At 44.6% G+C, this 12199-nt stretch overlaps 1 protein-coding gene across 6 annotated transcripts in view; it reads right to left on the bottom strand.

Moving 5' to 3' along the window:
* The window catches only part of ACVR1 (activin A receptor type 1), a 123515-nt gene that overhangs the window by 41809 nt on the left and 69507 nt on the right, over nt 1-12199 (bottom strand). The window lies entirely within an intron of this gene.

The following is a 12199-nucleotide window of genomic DNA, read 5'->3' on the forward strand; positions in this document are numbered from 1 at the left end:
TCTGTGGCAGGTCTGTGAGGTAACTGCTTCTTTCTTAAAATAACAGGTCGGGTGGCTGTGCTTTCAAGAGGAGACCTTAAGGTAAGGTCTTTGAAAATGTCAAGTTCATTTACACAGATTTGTGTGGGTGTGTGTGGAGACGTGGGTTATCTCAAAAAGAGAAGTGTTCTTAATCTTTCTTCTTCCCTCTTCAAAGAAGTGAAAAATAGTTCACTACCCACTGTAATGTGGGTGCCTCATCCCACAGAGTAAGTGCATGCAGACACACAGACACAAGCCTTCTATTTATAATTGACTTGCTAGTTCTTTTGAAAACCACAAGGGGCTCATCCAAGAGCAAAGACATGCCTGAAAGCAGAAAATCCAAAATAGCCGCTGACAGTGTATGTATGTCACCAGTCTCACCCCCGAGAATCAAGAGCCTCAGACATTTTTAATGAGCAAAAATTTTAATGAGCCAAAAGATAGTCTTTATTTTCCCTGCCTAGAGAAATTCCAGCACCAATCTATTTCTATGAGGGGGAGAAACATATATATCTGTTGACATAATCCAGCAAAAGTTTACACTTGCCAAAAGTGAGTTGAAAGATAATATTTCTAGGGAGTCTAGACATGCTTGCCACTCTTGAATGGCACAGAGCTGGGATGAGGGTTGCCAACTATGCTGTCCAACAGGTGATGATTCTTTGGAGGGAAATGGATAGGCAGGGTAAGGGGGAGAGTTAATGGTGTCCGTTGATTTGTTTGTGATCTACAGCAGGGAATTTAAAACACTATATTTTAAAACCATGCAATAACGCATTTATGAAAATTTGAAACACAAACATATATTTTTAAAGTCCTAAATATTTTCAAAGCTCATAGATATCCAAAGATACATACTACCACACTGAAGAGGTTGTGTCTATTGACGCTGGGTTGGGGCTGAGGGGTCAGTGTTAGGATGAAGGGGTAAAATGAAAACCATGTAAGAGAGTAGCTGTTCATGGACTGATAATGGACTGAGGAGTATGGATTACTCAACTCGCTGCACCTGTGGTCCATTAGGCACAACCACAGACAGGTAACGCTGGACAACAGAGGCCTTGCTCATCATTGAGCCTATGGAAATGGATGGTCCAGGTACAAAACAATTAATGACATCTTGTGGTTCTAATAAAAAATGTAAAATTTAAAAAAAAATAAGATAACAACAATAATAATTCCTTTCATGTGCTCTCAGACTGAACTCTGCTTTTAAAATCAGAGCCCTTAGGGTCCCCGGCTGGCTCAGTCAGTAGAGCATACAGCTCTCGATCTCAGGATCATGAGTTCAAGCCCCAAGTTGGGGGTAGAGCATACTGAAAAAATAAATAAATGAATAAATGAATAAATGAATGAATAAATAAATAAATAAATAAGAGCCCGAACTGAACTCTAGCTCCATATTCATAAGATGTGGACTGCCCTTCCAAGGTTCCTATTTTTTGACAGGATGTGGGGATGGTCTGACAGATGTCTGGAATGTAACCTAAAGAATTTTGCCAGAATTGAGCAGCCTCAAGTAAATACCATCTTTAGTAAAAGTCAACTCACTATACCCAACTCTGCAGTGCACACAGGCATCACGGGTTATAAACTGTAATCAGATCTTATCCTGTGGGGATCATAAAGTAAGTCAAAGGGATTCATTCATTTATTAAATACTCTCCCTGAATCTTTATATCCCTTCACTAGTTGTACACAAGTGGCCTGGGGTTGACTACCTTTAAATAGGTCATTCTTCTTAAGGTGTCAAAAACTAGAGTTTTCAGAGCCTCTCCTCCACAATCCAGAAAAAGAAAAAAGGGGAAGAAAGACGGTTGTTAATGATACATGGTAATTAACTTAATTTCTGCTATGAAGAACCATGAGCTCAGTCCAGCAGTTAGCTAATGGGAAAAGTACAAAGCCTTCACCAGCTTCACTTCCAGTTGTGCTTCTCACCAACATTTAATCTTCTTAATTTGTATATTTCCATGTAACTAATTAGCAGAGCCCTTCATGAATCTATTCTTTATATACCACCAAGTATAAATGAAGACCCTGAATTCATAAGTCTATAAAAATGACCACATGTCCCACGACATGCCTGCATGCACACACACATTAGTTAAATGCCACTTTGGCAGCTTCATCCAACAGAGTGGATTAGTCGAAGAGATGCCAAAAAGATTTCTGAGCTAGGATTACTGATTCAACAAAGAAGGTTAAAAGCAAGGTAGTAGCATTTTCATATCTTAATATCCACAATTCTAAGAACACAGCAGGCCCCAAAATGCCCATGACTCACTGTTTTAGTCTCGTCAAAATTTAGGAATAACTGTAACATGTGTGAGCCTGTGATATTTTATCTGGAGTGCGTTGGAGGGGGGCGGGGGTGGCGCACAGGATCCAAGAGTGAGCACAAAAATCCCTTCTAGGGCCACAGGTAAGAGTCTGGACCTCTAATCTCTCAGACAGTGATAGGTATACTGTATACATCGAGACACACCAAGACATGGATAAACACCTTCTGTGACTGATTTTCAACAGGACAGACAGGAAGTGCCACATCTGATATGAAGTACTTTACACTCTGCCTGTGCAAATAACTAGGAAGTGCCCTGGCAGAAGGCAGCCAGTATACGCCACCTAATTGACATTCATTTAAATAATTCAGTAATTTAAATGTCAAGCCAGAGGTATTCCCTGTCTGCAAAGCTCACCCACATTGTTTGTTCTAAAAGGCACCTCCCAGCATTACTCAGTGTTATGGCTGGCACTGCGTGCCCTTTGTATCACCAGAACCAGGTCCCTGTGAACACACTCGCAGCCCGGGCCTGACTGGGAGCAGCAGGGAGTCCTCGACTCCCAGCCAATCCTGGGAGGACTGGGGGCAGGCTCCAAAACCAGAGGCCCAGGCTCAGAATCCCAAATCTTTTCAAAGATCCTGCTTGTTCTGGGCGATACTCAGCTCATCATCTGGACACACCTACTCTGGTAGCCTAACCGTAGACAGTCACAGGAAGACGCAGGGCAAAGAGTATTGTGGACTTTTTTTAAAGAATGTTCACAGTTTGGGATGATCTTGTACCTCAGAGTAAAAGTATTTACATTTATGTTTTATTTTATTTATTTATTTTTTAAGATTTTATTTATTTATTTGACGGAGAGAGAAAGCACACAAGCAGGGGGAGCAGGAGAAGCAGACTCCCTGCTCAGCAGGGAGCTGAACACGGGGCTTGATCCCAGGATTCTGGGATCACAACCTGAGCCAAGTGGGACTTGACAAATTGAAGCACAACACTATGGGCTTATCCTCAACGTTCTCAGTCATGCACTCCATAATACTTTAAAGCATTTAAACTGATTATCATTCTAAATGGTGCACAAAACCTCGTATCTCCCACTAAAGTCTGACACAAAAGACAAATGAGAAAACGCTACAAGTAAACCAGCGTGCAGCTATGACCCCAGAGGTCAGCAAAAGAAACAGACTGATTTTCTTAGAACTCACCTCAAAGTAGCACAAATAACAATGTGGTGATTAGACTATTCTTATAAAAGTCGTATAGCTCAGAATTTTATAGGCTAAAAAAAAAGGAACCCCAAACATCCCTGGACTCCTTCCAACAGCATAAATGATTCATTCATTTGAAATGACAGCTTATATTAGGCTTATAGATATGGGAGTCCTTCCATCGCCTCCTAATCCAAGAGTGCAGCTTGGCACTTCTCCAGAATCGGAAAGCATTTGAGATCTCTGGCATTAAACAAAGGCTCAGTGATGGATTTTGCAATGCCAGGTATCACTGCCAGAAGCCTGCTCCTAAGACAGAAACACAAAGGTCAGTCTGGAACGCCTCGTGAAGGGCATTTGATGGTCTGGCAAGAAGGCAAGCTATATGCTCGGGAATACAGTACACCAGGAGCCTAAATACTAATTATAAAACACCCATTTAGGGAACCCAAATCACTTTTTTTCCCCCTGATCAGAGAAAGCAATACTTGGCAAAGTTGTAAAGCCAAGAAGAAAACATATTCCAGGAGTTAAGAAAGATCAAACAGGATCACATATAAATTAGAATAACAACAACAAAAAATGATTTCAGGATTCCCAAGATTTTGAACTGATGATGGCTACAAATGTGCCCTTCCTCCAGTGTTCTGGAACTGAGCAAACGGCATCCCCATTCAGATGTAGTCCTCTCTGCCTGCCATGATTCTTGAAATACAGACGGGGTGGTTCATGGGGCCAGAAGTCCTGGTGGAGCCGATCTCTACCTCTTTAGGCTCCCCTCATCACCCCTCCATTTTTGGAAGGCCTCTCTTGCTCTAGGATGTCAGGTCCTTTAGGTATGGAATTTCCTCCACGGGTAAGGCTTCACTCCCTCCCTGCCGACACCCCATTTACCTAGTTATCATCTGCCTTCCCTTCGGAGAAGCCTTTGTTCATACCCTCAGATTTAAAGTAGGAACCACCTGCCTACACTCCCATGCATGTGTCTGTCTGGCTACTGAATGTCCAGGTCTTTCCTCCAGACTAGGAGCACCATGAGGGTAGGAACTGAGCCTATTCTGCTCCCTGTTACATACCCCCACCTGCCTCAGTAATTGACAGGAGTACAAGCCTGATGAGTATTTGCTTCAGAATGAATTTTCTCTTCACAGAAAGGATTTAGAAGTGGCAAGAGACATGATGCTGGTTTTCAGAGCAGACTGAGCCTATAAAGTCTTTAAATGTCAGCAGAGATCTTAAGGCAAGGCTTAGTCACTGAGCCAGCATGTCTGTGCAAACCACTTCTTCCTAGTGGAGCTCGCCATAGAGTCACATCTGTTCACCTACTCCGGCTTACAAGTGTAGAAAATTAATACTTGTTGTGGTGCAGTAGGTGTTCTGTTTGCCTGTTTGTCTGTAAGAAGAAAGAGGTAAAATACAAGCATCCCTAAAACAAGGAATTACTTAATACATTAATAGAACAGCAGGGCTTTTCTGGATGGTCTTTCCTTGGATGGCTGATGTGAGGACTTTGGGCTACTACAATGCGAAGGTGACCAGAACGATGGACACGTCATAAGCGCCCTGACTCCTGCCGTGTGAGGGAAGTCATGCAGGACTTGCCTGCTCGGCAGTGAGAAAGATGCCCCCTGGTATTTGCTGCCATGTTCCTCCTCTCGGTGAAAGTAATGGCGTTTTCAGCAGGGAGTGGGGAAGAGTGAATTACATCATTTTCCCCTTCTTGCTTTGCTGAAGGTGATAAGGATTCCCAAGTCATCCTGCATTTGAACTGCTGAAGCTGAGAGGGGGGAAAAAAAAGTGCCATCTGTTTATTTTGTGTCTGGGCTGACTCCTTGTCTCTGAAATAATCCCTGTAAATTAAGCCCTATTGCAGCAGCCGCACCTTCGATTTCAAAGCCAAAAACCTGGTCTGTGTTTAAGTGACTAACAAGTTAAAGAACACTGTGGGGTACTGACCTAAGACAATATTGGTCTGTCTTTTCCGTGCTTTTTATGGTTCCCAGAATGTAGCGAAGACACGGCTTTAACACTTGCACCATGTCTATGAAGCAACTCTTTAATAGGGGGAAAATAATGACCCCTTTCTTCATTGTGTCTTCAAACTTCGTGACTCTCTGCTTCAGAGAAATAAATGGTTACAAGGCCTAATGGAAATCACCTACTAAGGAATTCCTTTAAAGACCAGGGAATATCCCCACCCCATATATTGACAATGCCCGGGTCTGAGCGAAGCTCTGCTTACAGGAAGAGTAAGAGAGAGTACCACAGCCTGAGGGTGAAGAGAAAAAGACCTGGTGAATTATAATAAACATTTCAGGGAAGCCATTCCTGGTTGAGCTTTGAAGAGAACCAGCGATGTAGTCCCATCTATTCAATGTTGAGGCTGGAAGCTCTGTTCACAGTGTGGGAAGAGGTGTGCCTGACTCATGTGGGTTGTCTCTCAGCGCTCCACCGGCTAACAAGGGAGTGCATGCCTTGCTCCAGTGAGGGTTTCCTAGCCAGGCTCTGTACGGAAAATTCTGGTGTTAGGAAACCTTAACCAAGGGCTCCACATGGGATAGGACAGTGGAGAAGGAACTATAGGGCGGCTTCGGCGCAAGGCTCCCCCCCTCTATCTGCCCTTCTGTGCCCTACCAGTAATCGGGCCTTCAGGGTTGCCAATCTTTCCTCTACTTACCGGCAGCAAATCACCACCACACCCCCACACCCTTTCTGGAAGCTTTCAAACCACAGAGATAAATCCTTCAGAAGATGGGCAGGGCTACAATTTGTTGGACAACAGTCTTAGGATCCCAGTCTCTAGGCATTGCAGCACCCAAAGCCAAAGGTAAAAATGTCCAGAATTAGTTAAATTCCCCCTCTCTAGCTCCCTACTCTACCCCCCCCCCCAGAAAAAAAGCACAGAGGGAATAAGGTGCTTGCTAGACTATTTGCTCCCAGCCTGGATGAAGCCCAAGAGATTAAGATATCCAAGAGTGAAAAACGAGGGCACCGATCAAACCTCTGAATACTGCTACTTCCCTGTGCCCTAATCTGCCAACTCACATCCTAAGGCTCTACCAGGCCCAGAACACCAATGCAAGGTTAATTACCAGAAGCATCCCATGCCTTCAATCCCATGAATACATGCCTTGTGCATCTGTATTCCAGCCTTTAACTTGATCTTTGCTTTGTATGTCTTCTTTCCCCTATCAGTGTAATTAATATGGTCCACAAGAATTCACTAATTCCCAAATTCAACACTTAAGAAGATTGGCTGATTCGTCATACACTAAAGGGTCCTAGAGTCACCATGACATAGGTGAGTCCGGGTCATTTTGAGCTTATTCTTTTTTACCCCTGAGCCCAAAGAAAGGCTCCAGGTGCCTACACTCAAAGTGGAAACCAAAAGCATTTTTTTGAGATTGCTGTGAACCAGAACTGGCTTTGCAAACACTCGTTCCCTCCCCCATGCTCCACCCCCACCAATCTCTGTGGCACAGCACACCATTTCCAGCTTCCACAATCACCTCGGACCTTGGCAGAAGAAAGGCAGCTAAATCTGAGATGTGTCACGAGGCCTCTGGCTGGGGAGCAAGATATCTAAACACAAACTAAGGCGAAAGCACCAGGCCAGAGTTTCCACAGATTGCCATTGGCTCCTGTAGCTGCAGGGCACTGACAGCCTAAAGATAACCCAAGTATCTACGAAGGGTCACTTTTAAATAGTAGCTTTAATACCACCAGTCATTTCAGAAGCATTTCCTTCCAGAGCCCGCTTCCATCCACACTGGCATGCCAACCGTGCCCAACAATGGCAAGCCCGCTGAAGAGATGAAAGCCCAGAAGGCAATGGAAGGAGTCCCAAAGGGGAACAGACAGCCCCGTAACCCTGCTGTGATTCTATTCTATGCCCACATTTGGACTGCTGAGAAAGGAGAATCTCGCAATGAGACACCTTGTAGAGGTGATCTACTGACAATCATGGGGGATTAAAGAACAGGCAGAAAATCAAACAAAATAGTTTAAGCCGATGCCTCCCCATCCTAAAACTGAGGCAATGTAAACCATGGGTGGCTACCTTCCAGGAGTTTTTCAGGAAAGCTACTACCTCCAGGAGAAAACGTATACCCTCAGTCTACTGGACCACAGTCTGGCCGAGCGAAGAGAACTGCATGGAGTCTTCAGCACATGCTCTAAGTATGCAGCCACTGTGACCACCCACTAATGGCAGAAGTGCCAAAGGGAACTGCTCAGAAGAGGCTGCTACTTTCTTACTGTCCCTTTAAGCCAGGGCCAAAGGTTCTCAAGATCTTCCTAAGAACCATTAAAATGAAGCAGCCCCTCACCTATCCACCAAGTTGAGTCCCCACGCTGTCCTAAATGGCAGTCGGCCAGGGGCTGGTGTACAAGGGACAGGTGCTCAGTGGGCTATTTTCAGTCGCTATCAGCTGCATCAGGCGCTGCACATGCTCAGTAGGCAGGCAAGTCTGGGTTGCATTTCCAACTCCAGGCAGCCGAGAGACATCCACCTTTCATAGCTGCCAGGGCAACCAGCTGCTCAGTGCTCCTCCCAAGATGGGAGCAATGAAAACAGTATAACCTGGCCAGCCACCAGGCCAGCAAGCAAGCTGCACCTCGCATGTCACTGCCTGGGTTATTCTGAGCCGGGTTATTGACACTCCATGGCAACACAGGAACAAAGGGCCGGCGAGAGGGACTTAAATGTCCTACAAAAGTTGCTAGAAAAGTCAGCAGCTCAGGCTTCTGTTTTCCTAATAAAAGTAGCAGTGGCATTATTATTAGCTTATCGTGTGCCCCTCCAGTGGCTGTTATATGTGAGTAATAATAACAAAGGTCTCCTCTTTGAACAAAGGTTCTCTTTTTGTTTTGCTCGCCACCATGAAGTTGCTCTAGTTGGGATACCTCCCAAAATACAGCATGCGGGCCTGGCCCCCACAACACCAACACCGCAGGACTGGTTTTCCTCATCCGTTTACCTCTCACGTCGCCATACCCTGTGATCCACTTCCACCATACAACTCTTTGAAAACAAACTGCCCCTCCGTAACCTTACAATAGCTCTCACTGCCCTCCGGATAGGAGACAACTGGCTCAGGGCCCCAGGCCCTGCCAGGCCAGCAGGACCTCTACTCCCAACCCAGATCCCTTCTCAAGACTGCCCTGGCCATGTTGGAACTGCCCAGGTGGTGTCGTCTGTCCCCCACCCCCACAACTTCTCTGGGTGAGGCCCTTCCCTGGGCAAGAAGTCCTTCTCAGTCCTTCCTTTGTTGCCCTAGTCCCCGTCGATCCTGCCAAACCCCAGCTCCCTGGACTACTGTCTCCAATCCCAGCCCAGTGTGATATGGAGGCCCTTCCTGTTCATATCCCCAGTGCTGGGCTATAACCTTTGCCTCCTGCAACCAGACGGGGACTCCTTGCCAGCAGGAACCACTTCTAGTTACACTGACATCGTCCGTGCCTAGCGGTGCACTTGCGCTACCGTATCCAAGATTGTAAGGTTGTGCTGTAACTGACTCTCTTTTCCCAAAGTAGAATAAATTCTTTGAAAGATGTGCTCTTATCTCCTCAGCCCAGATCAGTCCCTCTTATGTTATCTTTTCTATATTATAATAACTATAATTGTAGCCAACATTATCTATTCATTCATTCGTCAAATATTCATTGAGCACCAACTACGTGCCAGGCACTGTCGTAGACACTGGGGATAAAATGAACACTCCACTCTGGGCCTCACTTTGCACGTTTTCCCCACAAACTCCTCACAACCATCCTATCACTTGTCTCCATCGTGCCACTGGGGGAACAGCCCGACAAGTGAGGGAACACATGCACACAGACACACAGGAAAGCAGATGACGATGGCTCGTGACAGTGTTTGCCTTTGTCTCTCTCCTGAGAAAGGCCTGATTCCAATGCACGGCCCAGAGGTTCCCTTCAGAAGACACTCTTCAACTAGCAACATCATTTACCTACCAAAAATTCACCCTAACGCTTTGCAAAACTGATACCATGAAGCCTACGAACTAGGACATGGTGTTAAAGGTGAAGAGAAGCCGTGACTGTGGGTGACTCAGCATGGCAACGGGCAGTACAATATACACAGCAGAGGAGTCTGATTCCCAGCCGGACTGTGGGTATCTTTCCGCACCCCCCACCCACCCATTCTTTACAACTTTCCTGAATGGATCCATCCAAACTGGCTTGGTGCGGGTACCCGCATTTAGAAGAGGAAATAAATGCGGCAAAATAAGCAAAACAAACAAAAAAGGCCACTCCCATTCCAAATCACCATTCAGTTCCAGGCAGAGGTGGGGGTTTTGTTTGTTTTGTTCTGTTTCAGGTGATTTTCACCACTGCCTTCCCAAGAGAGATTTCATTCTTCCTCCGATTCCTCCTCCTTCCCACATCCCCCCAGTGTCCTATCCTCAGAAAGTCCGAGCTCTGCTCTAACCCATAACAAAGAATTAGATGCCGCATTACCGTGGATCTAGGACCCCCCCCCCCCCCCCGGCAGTCTGCAGAGCTCAGATTCAGCTGATTAGAATCAGGCAGCAGCTGTTCCAGTGTTATGACCGAGGCCGAGGAGGCACAAATGTAAACTTCCCTATTCCTGTCAAACCACTGGCTTAGAGCAAGAGAGGATGGTCAGGCTTCATGAACTTGTGAAAAAATAAAGGGCTCGGGGCCAGCTCTGCTGCAGAATACACAGGGCAGTTGTCAGAGCTTTGACCTGGGGGCAGCAGGGATTTCCGGGCAGTGAGCTCTCAGGAGCAGACTGGAGTCACCTTTTTTAAACCGTGGGTCACGACCCATTCCTGGGTAGGGAGATCGATGTAGTGGTTCAAGACAAGGTCTCTTTCTTTCTTTTTAAATAAAATAATAAAATAGAGCCGAATAGAATGGAACAAAAGAGAGAGAAAGAGATGGGGGTACATTAAACATAGTAAGAGTAACTGCTGTTTTCTTCATGAGTTTTTTTGTTTCAGATGTGTGTGGGTCCTACTCTAAAATGTTTCTAAATGTAGATGCACTGGGTCCAACTGTAAAATGTTTCTTACTGTGAGTCACAGTGAAAAGTTTGAAAGTCACTCCGCTCTGTGTCTTACAGGATCTTGGAATTGACATGAGTTCTGAGTAATTATGACTATGCCGTATAATCATTATCTGTGGAAGCTGGCCTGAGGTCATGCTAGGCTGCAGAAGGAAGTTCCGAGGAGGCCGGGTAATAGTGTTTGGGGAGTTACAAAGTAATTCTTTATTGTGTCTTGTTTTCCTTAGTGTTCCTTTCTGAGAGCAAAAGTCGCATATGTGACACACCTACAAATCTCCTGCTTCACTAGCTTTTCCATAAAGAGGCGATGGCATTCATCTTCTCATTCTTGAGACCTGTCTTCATAAAAGAGAAGCCCAGAAGCTACAGCACTGCCCTCTCACTGTTGACCACAAGGAAATCATTTAACGACCTTGGATTTTGGGTTTGTTTTCACATCTGTTCAATATTTGACTTAGATTGAATTTTTAGAGTCTTCTCCACACCCTACTGCTACTACCCTCCTTTCATATAAATGCACTGAATATATGTTTTTAAATGTTCACTGAAAAAAAAAAATTGGATGTGGCTTTAGTTTTAACTACCCACAGCCGAAACAAACATTTCCCAAGAAGCAAAAGCTCAAAGGCGGCTTTGTCATAGTTCACCTTACATCAACTAATACACCATCATTCTGTTAGATAAGAAAATCTAACAACAAAGAAGCAGTATCTTAAAAGTATGTCGCTTCATCAGATATTTACAGTTTAGGTCCTAGGAGTGAGTGGCAAACAGCTCACTATATCTCATCTCTCTCCCCAAAAAGTCTCTCATTTGATGATGTATCCGTGAAAATGATTTTATTCTGAACAAAAGGGATAAATTATAGTAATGAGAAATGAGAGCAACCAACTTAATACAGACATTTCTCGTACATTCATTCACCCCTTCAAGAACTTCCTGAATCTTCAATAATGAGAAATTCAAAGAAAGGCTTATTCTATTCTTCTCCCACAGTGGCAAAGAGGGGCACCTTTGTAGACCCTAACAAAAAGTCTATTGACGTTATCCCCTTCATTGGGTAATTGGGCTGGAAAGTCTGAGCGGCAATGGCTTCGGAAACAGTAAAATCAAGTCAGCCCACAAAATAATTTAGAACTTAGCAATCTTCTCTAGGACAGGCCAAAACCTCTTACAACAAAACTCTGTAAAAGTCCAGCCCTTGTTGCTGTAATAAAATCAAAACTATGGCTAGGAAATTTGATAAAATGTGGGTCATCTTAGCTTAGAAATATTACTGAAGCAATATTCCATTTTAAGTATTTGTGTCATGGACGTCACCAGCAAATGCTCTCAGGGATAAAGGGAAAGCCAAACATGGAGGTTCTGGAACAAAAATGGACTTTTCCCCAGTGGCATAATCGTAGTATTAGAGCATGATTAGTTTTATTAATGGGAAGGGAAAGGAAGGATATACAGATAATTAGGCCTCAAGTGCTCTTCTCGGTAAGAGCAAATAAAACTCTTCCTGCAGCTACAGTTGTATGTATAATGAACATGAAAAATGAATACTGGTATGAGAGATGAGAAATAAAAAACACAAACCCAGGTGAAGGAGCCTGATCATTTGCTATTACAAGCTCTCA

Source organism: Zalophus californianus, chromosome 3 (genome assembly GCF_009762305.2).
Source record: "Zalophus californianus isolate mZalCal1 chromosome 3, mZalCal1.pri.v2, whole genome shotgun sequence".
In the NCBI taxonomy this organism is placed as follows: domain Eukaryota; kingdom Metazoa; phylum Chordata; class Mammalia; order Carnivora; family Otariidae; genus Zalophus; species Zalophus californianus.